General features: G+C 45.6%; 2 protein-coding genes across 12 annotated transcripts in view; one reads left to right on the top strand and one right to left on the bottom strand.

Annotated features, from left to right (window-relative positions):
* Para (sodium voltage-gated channel paralytic) overlaps positions 1 to 12577 on the top strand; it is a 376926-nt gene that overhangs the window by 168564 nt on the left and 195785 nt on the right. The window lies entirely within an intron of this gene.
* The window catches only part of LOC144167661 (uncharacterized), an 84746-nt gene that overhangs the window by 71944 nt on the left and 225 nt on the right, over positions 1 to 12577 (bottom strand). The gene's annotated exons all lie outside the window — the stretch shown is intronic.

Genomic DNA, 12577 nt, shown 5'->3' with positions numbered 1-12577 from the left:
AGTATCAAAAATGTGAGTGGGACGGTACTGTTGCCCGCCAGTCAACATAGAGCTGTATTGGTGCATTGCTCTCGCCGTTTTGTCGCTATTTCAAAAGGGAACTTTACTCGATGAGGGTTTATTGGGTTGGCTAAGCTGAGTTACTGTGCTCACCACCTGAAATGCTTCGAAATCTGCAGTTTGAATCAAGCGAAGCAACACTAATCAAGATTTTGCACCTCGATAATTTTACAGCTTGCAGTTTAAAAACTGGTTTTTCACCGAAAATAGGCAATACTTTGCTGGCCGGTGGCATCTCCTCAAAAGTAAAAGTCGAACGTTTAGAGAGGTCTTCGCGCGGCTAACACCTTACCATGTGGTCGCCTTCCCGCCCTGCCTTTGTCGCCGCGCGCGCGGGCACAGTGAGGGAGTCGTGGCTAATCCCTTCCCAGACTAAGGGACGCCGCCGCCCGCCGAACTACCGAAAAGAGCTTTTTCAAGCCGAGGCGAAATCCTAAGGCGAATGACCATCAACGAACAGCGCCGACGCAGGCTTCGCAAATCGTCAAAAACTAGAGACGGCACCCTTTCGCTTCCCGTCAGCTCATCACCCAATGACCGGTCGCGGAACAAATGGTCCCGGAACAAATGGCCCCGGAACTTATGGTCCCGGAACTAATGGTCCCGGAACAAATGGTCCCAACTTCAAAGTAGGAAGAAATGGTCCCACCACTACTATGCCTTAGCGCCTGCATGAGGGAAGGAGGGGGGTCAATCTAATTATATTTATGCTTGTATCTGTGCACACTGTAGTTTGCATCTGTTCGTACACAGTATATTTGCTAATGCTGAATTTGCTTGAGCTCAATGCTGTATACAAACCTTTTTTTGTCGCACGTGTACGATCTTCCGTGCTTGATTTGTTCGTACTTTTTTGTTATTCCGAGTGCCAGGCAAACCAGTGGTGAACCTTTCAATCAAAACTCTGCGTGTACTGGGCCGCCCTCGGCCTAGGGTTGCCACCTGACCGGTTTTGGACCGGCCCGACCGGTTTTTTAGACCGCGGGCCGGTTGCCGGTCTGTACCTAAAACCGGCCGACATTGGCCGGTTTTTTGGCCATTGTGCAGCAGCGATTTCTTTTTTGGCCTTTTGTAAACGTCAATACAGCCACTACCACGATAAATGTGTCGACATGTTCAAAGACACGCGATCCGAGCAAATATGTGGCCGAGCGCGATTCCTCAGACGGAAGGGGACCAAAGGGAGGAATAACACCACGAAATGCCGCCGGTGCGGTCAGCAACGGCGGTTACTTTTCATTGCAGCACATTCAGAGCAATAATCAAAATCTTGATCACTTTGAGTACAAACGTTATGTGGATTCCTCAGTAGGAAAACGCTACAACATATGACATTGTATGTCAAAAAAAAAAAAAAAACGTCACATCTGTTTTTTAACACAAGTTCAACTTTCTCTATAGCACGCCCCCCCCCCCCCCCCCCCCCCGGGCCGGTTTTTTCTGCGGGGAAAGGTGGCAACCCTACCTCGGCCGGTGTTTAAAGTGAATACAATAACGGGCTACCGTAATTTTCTTCGTGAATGCAGTTTTCCTATGAAGTGGAGCAACACAACAGTTTAAATTAACATGGCTGACGTGCAATACTCGCAAGAATACAACATTTTGCTAATGCTTGAGAAATGAGTCTGACTTCATCCAGTGCGTTAAGCCTATTTACAGTGACGGTATTATTTAGGTTATGTAAAGTATCAAAAATGTGAGTGGGACGGTACTGTTGACCGCCAGTCAACATAGAGCTGTACTGGTGCATTGCGCTCACCGTTTTGTCGCTATTTCAAAAGGGAACTTTACTCGATGAGGGTTTATTGGGTTGGCTAAGCTGAGTTACTGTGCTCACCACCTGAAATGCTTCGATATCTGCAGTTCGAATCAAGCGAAGCAACACTAATCAAGATTTTGCACCTCGATAATTTTACAGCTTGCAGTTCAGAAACTGGTTTTTCTTCGAAAATAGGCAATACTTTGCTGGCGGGCGGAATCTCCCCAAAAGCCAAAGCCGAACGTTTAAAGCTGTCTTCGCGCAGCTAACACCTTACGGTGTCGTCGCCTTCCCGCCCTACCTTTGTCGCCGCGCGCGCGGACACAGTGGGGGAGTCGTGGCTAATCCCTTGGGACGCCGCCGCCCACCGGACTACCGAGAAGAGCTCCTTCAACCCGAGGCGAATTCCTAAGGCGAATGACCGTCAACGAACAGCGCCGACGCCGGCTTCGCAAATCGTCAAAAACTAGAGACGGCACCCTTTCGCTTCCCGTCAGCTCGTCACCGAAAGACCCCATACCAACAGAGGAATAGGGCTCAGCACCCCAGTCTTTTGGCCACACAAAAGAGGAAGGAGCACAAAGCATGCACTGCGCGACCCCAAACTTCGCGTCTTTGCGGCTGCAAGAAAGGAACTGAGCTTACAGCTAGAAGCGTAGGCGACGCCAATACATGAACCACCGGCGGCTTTCATTAATTAAATAAGAAGCACGAACTTAACAGTGCTGACCGGCGCGACAGCCTGGCTTGACCAGCGCCTCAGCTGATGTTTGCTATCAGACCAGACGTCCGCATGTCTCGACACTGTGCCTGTCATCCCCCTCGCTTACTAGCGGCGTCTCGCGACACGTGCGGCTTCCTGGAACACGACTGGACCCACAAACAATCAAAACGTGGAAAACCGAAAAAAGGAAAATATTACAAAAATCAAATACCGAAAGAGAGAGGGAAGTAATAAATAAGAATGTTCGTCTTGAACCTATAAAAAATGCGATGACTAAAATAAAAATGCCAGATGAAATACGCATAAAAAATTCCGAAAATGGACCAATCGTGTAATGAATGCCCTGCACTTTCACAAGAATGAGTGGTTGGCAGAAATACCGCATTTAATCGTTGTAATCGCCCAAATTAAGCTAACCGGTTTAACGAAATCTAAAAAAAAAGAAAACAAAAATAAAACCTAGGAAATTAGAAACTGCTCTCCAGCAAAATAAAACAAATTTAAACAGAACCCACGTGGAGTTTTATGGAATCATTTTGCCTGAACAGGTGCCTAGGACCATTTGTTCCGGGACCATAAGTTCCTGCTTTCGAGTAGGGACCATTTGTTCCGGGACCATAAGTTCCGGGACCATAAATTCCTGGGCCATTTGTTCCGGGACCATTTGTTCCTACACCCCTTAGAATGTTCCTGGCGTGTCTTTTTTTTTTTTTCACGATATGTTTACTCACGTTGTCACAGGTTGTACTTCGTAAGATGTCTTTGCCTCTGTGCATGTTTCATGTTGAAAAACGCCCCGATCTACTGTATGATCGTAATCTCTCACCATTGATTGTAGTAGATAGTTTGTTATGTGCTCATGCATGCGCTGCTTTTATCTGTTTTCGCATGGCGTACGTATACCACAATCGTGAGACTACAACGATGTGCCATTTTTGAGTTACGGATATTTTTTTTTTTTTCTGCTAGAGATTAACGTGCCGACGGCGCACCTGGGCTATGAAGCGCGCCGTAGAGGACGGCGGTTCCGGAATAATTTTGACGCCCCGGTGAACTTTAACGTGCGCCGAAATGTCGACACATGTGCGCTTTAGCTTTTACTCCTCGATAAGAAAAGCAGCCACTGTGGCTGGAATCAAGCCCGCTTGCTTTGGTCTCAGCAGCACAACGCTTTGGCCACTGAGCCGCCGCGGCGGGTCGGTTTGTCTTGTGTGTTCTGAATCTGCCGTTTTTTTCCTGAATACGCCGTTTTCCTGAATACGCCGTTCCTGAATACGCCGTTTTTTCCCTCCTGCTTTTGTACGAGCCTTTGCCCTACTGCTCTATGCATAGATAAATAAAGATATCGGTGTGTGTGTGTGTGTACGCTTTTTCTCTCATTTTTACCTGTATTAGTCAATAAATGTACCAATAAAGAGAATAAACAAGGCGCTATAGTATCTGATTCTTCCATACAAGTAACTCTTTACAGCAAAGACGGTACAGCTCTTCCTGAAGAAGGCGGGCCCCTTTCAACAATTCTTGCTTTTTTTTTAGTCAAATCCTAACTTTTTTTGCGGTTTTGATTTTGTCTGTTCGCGTTTTAACTTTGCGTTTTAGAAGAGATGGAATGCTTTAATATTCCTATAAGGGGCACAAATTAACGCCTCCTGACGCTAAGATGGGTAGGCCGACAGACAGACGGACGGACGGTTTGATGGATGGGTGGTAGAGCTGAGCATCGATTTAAAATTTTAATCCAAGCAATTGGATTAAACCCGCACAAAACAACTGCGAGGCCTGGAACCGCCATCTCAGTGTCTGGAAGGTCATAGAAGCTCTACGCAGCGAGGTTTCATCAGTATCGGTGAAAATTTCGCAAGAAGCCGAGGGGCCTCCACCAAAGAAGCGCACAGCGTTGTCCCGGGTCTAGGACATTTCGGTGCAGGACATTTGGGTGTACGGACTTTTCAGTGTACGGATATTTCGGTGTACAGATATTTCGGTGTACGGACGTTTCGGTGCACGGACATTCCCGTGCGCAAACATTTCGGCGACCGAATTATCGAGTGCTAGCTTGTTTGAAACAGCCGTTATATTTTTATTTTCGCTTAACATGGGAATTAATCTAGCGCAGTGATTGCGTTTTTATATTGATACCATGTTTGAATTCCGCGAGTTTTTTTTTATAAATTGAGCATTTCTATATTTTTGCCAAATAAGTGGATCACGAAATAGCTGTTATTCAGCCAGCTGATTGAATTCTTTTGCAAATGTTTCTTTTTTAATTTACGACAAGACGTTAATTTATATTCGCTTTTTTTGCGGCATGCAAATCAGTTGAGGCAATTAGCCGGTGTTTACGATGGTATAATGCATTCTATAGGTTATTTTCTCTGCATAAAAGACATAATTCTACTATCGCAATAAGGCAGCTTTACAAACATTCAGAATATTCAGAAAACCTTATTAAGAGTTTTATGTAGGCTGCACTGCCCCGCTAAATTAAATTTGCAAACACGGTTATCGCCAGCTCTTTCTTTTTTTCTTTTTTACGGACGACTCTAGGATATTGTCGTAGAGGAAGAACAGGCCTTTTTGAAAACAGCTGCAGCTTACGGGTACGGGTTGTGCTACAAACGTTACTCATTCCCGTGTACGAACAAACCAACCTGTTTTATGCTTACTTTCATCTGCAGCAGTGCCCCCCATTTTCAAGTTTGAATCTCCCCCGGAACTCTTTTCCGTCATATTATTCTCGTTTTCCCCTGAAAATCTTACAGGCTTAGCGGAGTTCACGGTCTCGGTAGCGTTACCGCACCATGACTCTCTAATGCGCAACAAAAGCCACCCGAAAAGCCTCTGAGAACATAATGGCAGTATCGCTGGCGCCTGTGGGAGCTCCCATGGAGGAACAAGCTCCCTCCGCGCGTCGCGGTCATCCCGACCAGAGCTTATCTGATGCCGACGTACCGACGGCGCTATTTTTCCAGGAATCGCTCTTTCTCCGTCTTCCGAAGTGCCGCATTTCATGGACACCCCAGACATTCCTCCAGTTCTTCCATTATGAGAAGACAAAAATTGAATAGGCCAGTTTGGCGAGAGCTTCGACAGTCGTCTTCAAGTTTTCGACGTCCAGTTTACACATTGTAGCAGCACAAATGACACCCGCCTCTCTCTAGCAAGGGGGCTGGAACCCGGCAGTGCTTAGCCCTCCCCGCCCCCACCCCTTTAGCGACTCCACTGTACGCGCGGTCAATGGCTAGTTTTCAGTAGAACCAACACCGAATGCAAGACGAAATCGATGGAGAAAGTTATACCCCTGTCACACGCGCCAACCTAATGTCATTTTAGACGAATGAGATTCGTTTCAAATGACATTCGTTTTCTGCATAGGTGCTACACGAACAAACCAAATGTCATTCACGTGTGATGTCAATGGCAATCGGTAGTATACTTGGCGCACTCGAAATTGCATAGAATGATGATGTAATCCAGATAAGCGTTTATACTTTGAGAAAAAGTATCTAAAATGCTTTAGCATGCGTTATGCGCACTCTTTTTAGGCCGTAATTTGTTGCAATAAGTCATACGAAGCCAAGACAAATAACAAGGAGATCCGCCATGATCCATACCGCAATTTGTCCACAAACATAGCGGCGCGCGGGGACGACGCCGCGATGAGCGACGTGAAAAAGCTGTCGCCGAGCGAACGTCTCGCTCTCGGACCATTGCGTGCGTTCGTTTGGGTGTCCCGCGGCATTGCGGGCGCGCGCATTTTCCGTCCCCATGCCGGCGGCAGCCATGTTGAAATGGTTGAAAGTTGGCAAAGGCCCGCAAAGCCGGGAACCCATGCGGTCACACTGAAAGCGGAAGTAATTCATTCGAAGTGCTCAATAAAGCAAGCGAAAACTTTGAAAACAGGCAAGATCAAATAAAAAGTGGCAAACAATCAGTTTCTTATTTTTTTAAAGATTTTTTTTCTGGTCTTCTGCTGGTGAGAGTACGCAGTTGGTCCGAATTCACAGTCGAATGAGTTCTCTGGACTCATTTGGTACCGAATGTCATTCGCAGCGAATGTCATTAGACTGAGCCCGTGTGACAGCAGACGAATGTCATTTGAAACGAATCTCATTCGTCTAAAATGACATTAGGTTGGCGCGTGTGACAGGGGTATTAGTCTCCTTTCTCTCTTTTCGCGGCGGTTTGACGGACGGGGAAGAGGGGGAAAGATATAGGGATGGACTAAAAGCAGCAGCGTCTTGCAGCGGCGGATGAAGTGAAATAAAAGCCCTTCGGTAACACTTGAATTAAAATATTAGAGTTGTTCACATGAATGCTGAAATAAAAAAAAGGTGGAACGGAAGGAAATTAAATTAATTTTTAACAATTACTTTCGAAACATGGGTTTTACGCGCTGCTGCTGCGCCTCGGTTTAGCGTTATTTTCCTCGCAGTGTGGCCCAAACAACCCTCGAACGTAAAGAGAGAGAGAAAATATTTTTAATTCTCCAGCAGAGGCTGATGTGTGGGCGTCGCCCCGTGGAAGTCCGGGATGCCTTGACTTCGGCTGGCCGTCCGATATCCGGGTTCGGGCTGGCCAGGGAAGCCCTCCACTGCTCGAAGGTTGGGTTGGAAAGGGGGCGCAAGTCTGGAGTTCGTTGGCACTCCCACAGTATAAAATTATATCATCTGACGAAACGAAAGTATTAAAGCTAAAATGTTAGAAGAATTATGCCTGCGACATCCCGCGTGCGCCGAAATGTCCGCACCGAGACGTACAGCACCGAAAAGTCCTACACAGAATCACAGTCCCCCACGGTTTTTGCATATTTTCTCTCCCCCTTCCACCCCCCCCCCCCCCCTTCCGCTAATCTGCGCCGCGCCGCCGCCGATCCGGTGACCCGCACAAGAAAAATGACATCACTTCCTCCACACTTTTTGCAATGCATGGGGATGCTATTGGCCTCTCCTGAGTATTCTTTCCTCCATGGAGTATTCTTTCCTCCCTTTCCCCGGATTATCCTTGTTATTAACAATGCAGCAGAGATTGCTGACTTTTGCTTTTCCAGAAAACAACACGCAGGACGATGTGCTGTGTGTTCTTTTTCTTGTAGTGGGTTGTCCTGTGTGATCTTATTCCACGTCGCCATCTTTTACGCATTTTGTTTTTCAGAGATGTATTATTAGCCTACCCAACTTTCAGTTGTGCTGACACAGCATTTAATCCTGTTCCTGCAGCATCTGCATAAGAGGGCTTCCAGTGAAAAAAAAAAAAAGCTTGGACCTGGCCCCTACGATGTTGGTGCAGGGCCTGGAGGGCAAGCCTTGGTCTACATCCTTTCTGGGTACCCATGGAAAGCAGGTGAATGCCTCCACAAGTGGCTGTTTTTGTGGTATACTCGAAATTAGCAGCAGGCAGACTGCGTGTGCTCGCAGACCACGCTGGTAGTATGGCAACCAAATATGTAGCTGTGGCCTAGTTACTGACGGGAAGACTTAATAATAAAAAAATCAACTGCCCATCTGCTGCAAACGACAAAAACGGGGGATGTGAAGCTTTGCAAAATCAAGTCCAACACCGAATGAACCAGCCCAGTACTGAGCGCCTGTTCCTTATCGGGATGGGCTGCTGCAGTGCAGTTGTGCTCTCTAGAGCTTTACTGATGCAGGCAATCCATGACCTTCCATAGCGTACAACCATTGTTGTTAGATGGAGGTGTACATTTTCTGTGTAATTTTCCACGTCCATGCAAATCCAAATTGCTTCGACTGCTGGAATGGCGCAATGGGATAGACGTCAGCTTCATAACATGAGGGAGCCAGGTTTAGTTCAGATCACGGGAAGCGTTTTAATGTTTTTTCACTTCCCCCATGATCGTCATCACCAGAAAAAGTTGGTTTTCCTGCAGTGCATTTTGGGTGGACTACAGACACATCAGGGAGAGGCTGGAAGCTTCACTTTAGTAAATGAAACTGTACCAAGTACAGTATGTGCATGAAGCTTAAGCATTGTACATGAGCCAAGCCAGGGAGGAGTGGTTATAGGTTAAATCCTTGTAAAGAAAGATCACAAAAAGTTCAATGTGAATCACTGAGCTTGCAAACTTGTCCAATCTAAACTTGACACTTTATTGTACCAGTCTTTCATGCTCAGCTGAGGAATGGTGGACAGATAGGGGCAACAACTGGCAGAAAGGGCCATTAGCACGCAGTTCATGTGTCTATGTAAATATTCTAAAAAAGTACTGGTATGAAATTTTCGTGTTACATTTTTCCTATTGCTATGGGTGCCTACCAGCCCAGGAATCATAGAATAGAACATTAGATAGTCGACCTCAGGGTACAAAATTATTTTGAGCCTTGTTTATTCGTGTAAGTTTCGGCTTGGACAAAACGAACACCAAGGCGGCCGCCATGAGAGAATGGCACTCTTGATGTCGCTGTTCTCATTGCATCCTGATCAGACTGGATGCGCGCCCTAGAGTGGCCCAAGCTGGCCATGGCCGCACGCGTCTGGGCCGCACGATATCAATCCCAAAACTGTGACATGATTCACAAGGCAGTGCAGCATGCACCATCAGCAGCCAGTGTGTTGGCTAAGTCACTGGAGCCCTAATGTCGGCAGTTTGGGGCGAACTGCATGGCGAGGCACTCCACGTATCTTGCTTATGCCAGTGTCGAAAGGGTATTCATTCGGAGCTTTCTTGTGTATGCAAATATTAGAATTGATTTAAAATATGTTATACTGAATGGTTGCTACTAAAATCCGCAGCTACAAAGGAAACTTTTTGCATAGTTATCTCAGTTTTGATATTCCAAGTACTCCTTTAAGTACAGCCTAATCATGCTATGAACGTTTAATAGTGGTGCTACTCCTTTAAGGTATTTTTTACTTGTTTTAAGCTGGGTTGTTTTTTAATTTGGAGTTAAGAGAGACCGTAACATTCTGGCCGCCCATTTCTGCCATGGCCATCAGTATTTCTGAGTTGTTCTTCAAAACATTTTTTGCTCGGCACTTCTCTGAAATGTCGAGGACACCTAACTGAACTTAATCGTGATTAATGCAATATCGTGCAAAGCTGAAGCAATCTCCACCCTTCCACTCACCTGGCAGAGCATCATCCTTACAACAGAAAAAGGTTTTGTTTTGCCGAATCTTTGCCACTTCGGACCACTATAGAATTTGCTGCCCACATAGGGGTGCTCTCCAGCTGAATCAGCCTTAGGTGTCACAAGAGTGAGAGTAAGAACTTTAAAATAGTGTTAGAAATAAGCACAATAAAATAGCTTTCTTTTTTGTAACATGTTAACAGGTCGACCAACCTCATTGCGACTGTAGGGTAAGACTTGTTCGTAGAAGGGCAAAATCAGAAAAATAGAAACGAGCAAGGAAGTCATCGTTGCACGACAGCTTCTGTGACACCTAAGTTAAGCTGCCTGCAGTTTACGTGCAAGTGAAATTGTTTTCAAGATGTTTACAGTTTTATTGCCTGGTTCAAAGAGACTGGTATACAAAATTTTGAGGAAAGCTGGAGTTGGCCGTGTTTTTATTTGTATTAGGAAATGTGTGGAAATGTGCCATTTTATTATTTATTTTATAAATTTTTAACTGCTACAGGAACATTAATTTGTAGATGTAGCACCATGTATTTGGTGTTCTATGTTTATTTATTCAAGATACCCTTATGACCCCACGGGCATTAATGAGGGGTGTGGTACCTGAGCAGATTAAACAAAGAATAATAACATAAGAGAATTCTGCCACGTGCGTACAAGAAAAAATAAAGGAAAAAGGATACAGCAGAAATGTCAGTGTCCACACGCATACTAAAAAACATACATGCAAGAAACACAATATTAGTGTACTGTGTTTAAGCTGTTTGTTCATTTGAATTGTGAATGGGAGGCTCCTAAGGAAATATATGTAGTGCTTGACCAGTTTTCAAAATGCTATTTCTTTTTTACTTTTCAGTGACAGAGGTCTATGCACCTACAACATTTGTGCTGAGCACCTCTGATATCTGTCGTCTTCTATGGCTGTGAAACTGGGAATAAATAAAACTAAAAACTGTCTCCTTCATTTGGTATATTCCTTTTACATTGTGCAGGAACGTGGAAATAACATGAAGGACAATACACAAGCACTTGCACGTCATCGTCCCCTGGTCACTTATCTGGTATTTATGCTGCAGTTTAAACGAACTGCCACGTAGCCAACATTCACAACCATTTCAAGTTGTACCTCTCAAGCTAAAAAGTTAGGTCATTTGTCCGAGAAACATGTTAAATGTCTTCACAAGAAGACATTAATAAAGATTGACATGCTACACTGCAGGTTCACTCAGCAGGTTCTAGATTTTGCATATTTTAATACTGGCCTTCACATCTGCTCTTGAAGCCTGTAAGTTGGAAGCAATCTAATGCTTGCTTTACATCGGTTACTACAAATGGCTAGTGTCATATCAATCAAGCATCCTGCAATAACACAAATTTGTTTAGACATGGAGCCACTGAATAAGCTACGCTACCATCTATCGCTAATAAATGGGCATTTTGGAATGTCGGTCACATCTGGAAACTGACTTGAAGGGGCAATATCTCATATTCTACGTTTATTTTTAGTTTAAAAGTGGCACACTGGACAAGTAAAACTGCTATTGCGATAACGGTTCTCCCGGGTACACGCGCGCTTGTAGGAAATCTCGCAGCCGTGAACGGAATTTCTCTGATTTTCTCATCGTTCTTGAAAGAAGCAGAAACTTAAACGCAGAGGTGTGTCGGAGAAATAATGAAGACGTCCTCGAAGTCTGATGATTGGTTGGTGTGGGGCAGCAGTAATATTAGGGCCACACAGAGGAGAAAGGAATTTTTAAGATTAAAGGAACCAGCGCAGGACAAACTCGGGGCGACACCGTGCACACGATCAGGCAGGCACGCTCCGCATTAAAAAAAAATCGTTCAGCAAGACACCCGTAAAAATTGAAGTAATTACAAAAGGAAGCGTCAGTTCCAGCCGTTTCTTGCGACGTCTGCAGCTAGACACTGGCCATCGCCTCTTCTATAAGAGGCGATGCGCTGCACCAGTGCCTGCACCGTGGCCTGCACTCAGCTTCTTACAGGGAATTCCCTAGGAGGCGACGCGCGAAGCACATCAAGCCTGCTCGCTGCAACAACAAACTCCCTAAATGTCCCTAACTTTTGTCCCCAACTGACAGTGGTTTCAGGAGCCAATCAAAACGTGGAATAATTTCCTCCTTTTAGCCGCATGCGGGCTAGCATGCAACAGTATAGTGCCTATATAGCAACAGAAATCTTTGCGCGCCATTTTCCCAGACCTCAAAAAACAAAATTTACGAAAAAAAAAAAAGAGAGAGAGCCCCCAATTTTTGCTACGATGCTAAGGAAAATCTTACTGCCCGTGTCGAGACCACAGAGCGCCGGAAAACACTAACGTCACGGATACGATACTGACAGCAATCGACGAGCCGGCAAAAGTAAAGAATTTATTCTGACACGTCACACAACAATTTTTGCGTCTCCGCCTTCACGTATGATCAATGACGCCGGAAACACTTCGTAAACTATAATGAACACTTTAGACTGTCTCAAGGCTACAGAATGCCAATTTCCGATCCTTATCTCAATGCTCATTCCCAAGTATTCTAGTTCACTCTAATTTGGCTACAAACAGAATGCCGCATACACAACTCGACTGGCAAACTTACACGTCGCACAACTATCACTAAACGCTGCCGCGGCGCATTCCAGCAATCCTCGCGGCGTCTTGTCACCAGCCAGCGCGCTCCCCGCGCAGATGAACCAACAATCCGGCCTCCCCACTGTTGACGAGGAACGCTCCCGCCAAGCGACAACTCCCGCCTTCCTTTCGGTGAACACAAAAGACACAAAAAGTGAAAATATCCCATCCGCGACGTGTACTACTTTCACAGCGCGTTCTAAAGTCATCTCGAGGCTAAGAAACGTGGATGTGATGATCGCGCGAGGAGGGAGAAAATGCTACAATGAGTCGCAAGCCTTCGTCATGCCGCGCCA

This window comes from Haemaphysalis longicornis, unplaced genomic scaffold (genome assembly GCF_048455015.1).
Source record: "Haemaphysalis longicornis isolate Haplotype H1 unplaced genomic scaffold, Haemaphysalis longicornis Haplotype H1 scaffold_2, whole genome shotgun sequence".
Lineage (NCBI taxonomy): Eukaryota > Metazoa > Arthropoda > Arachnida > Ixodida > Ixodidae > Haemaphysalis > Haemaphysalis longicornis.
This window is presented reverse-complemented; position numbering and strand designations above follow the sequence as displayed.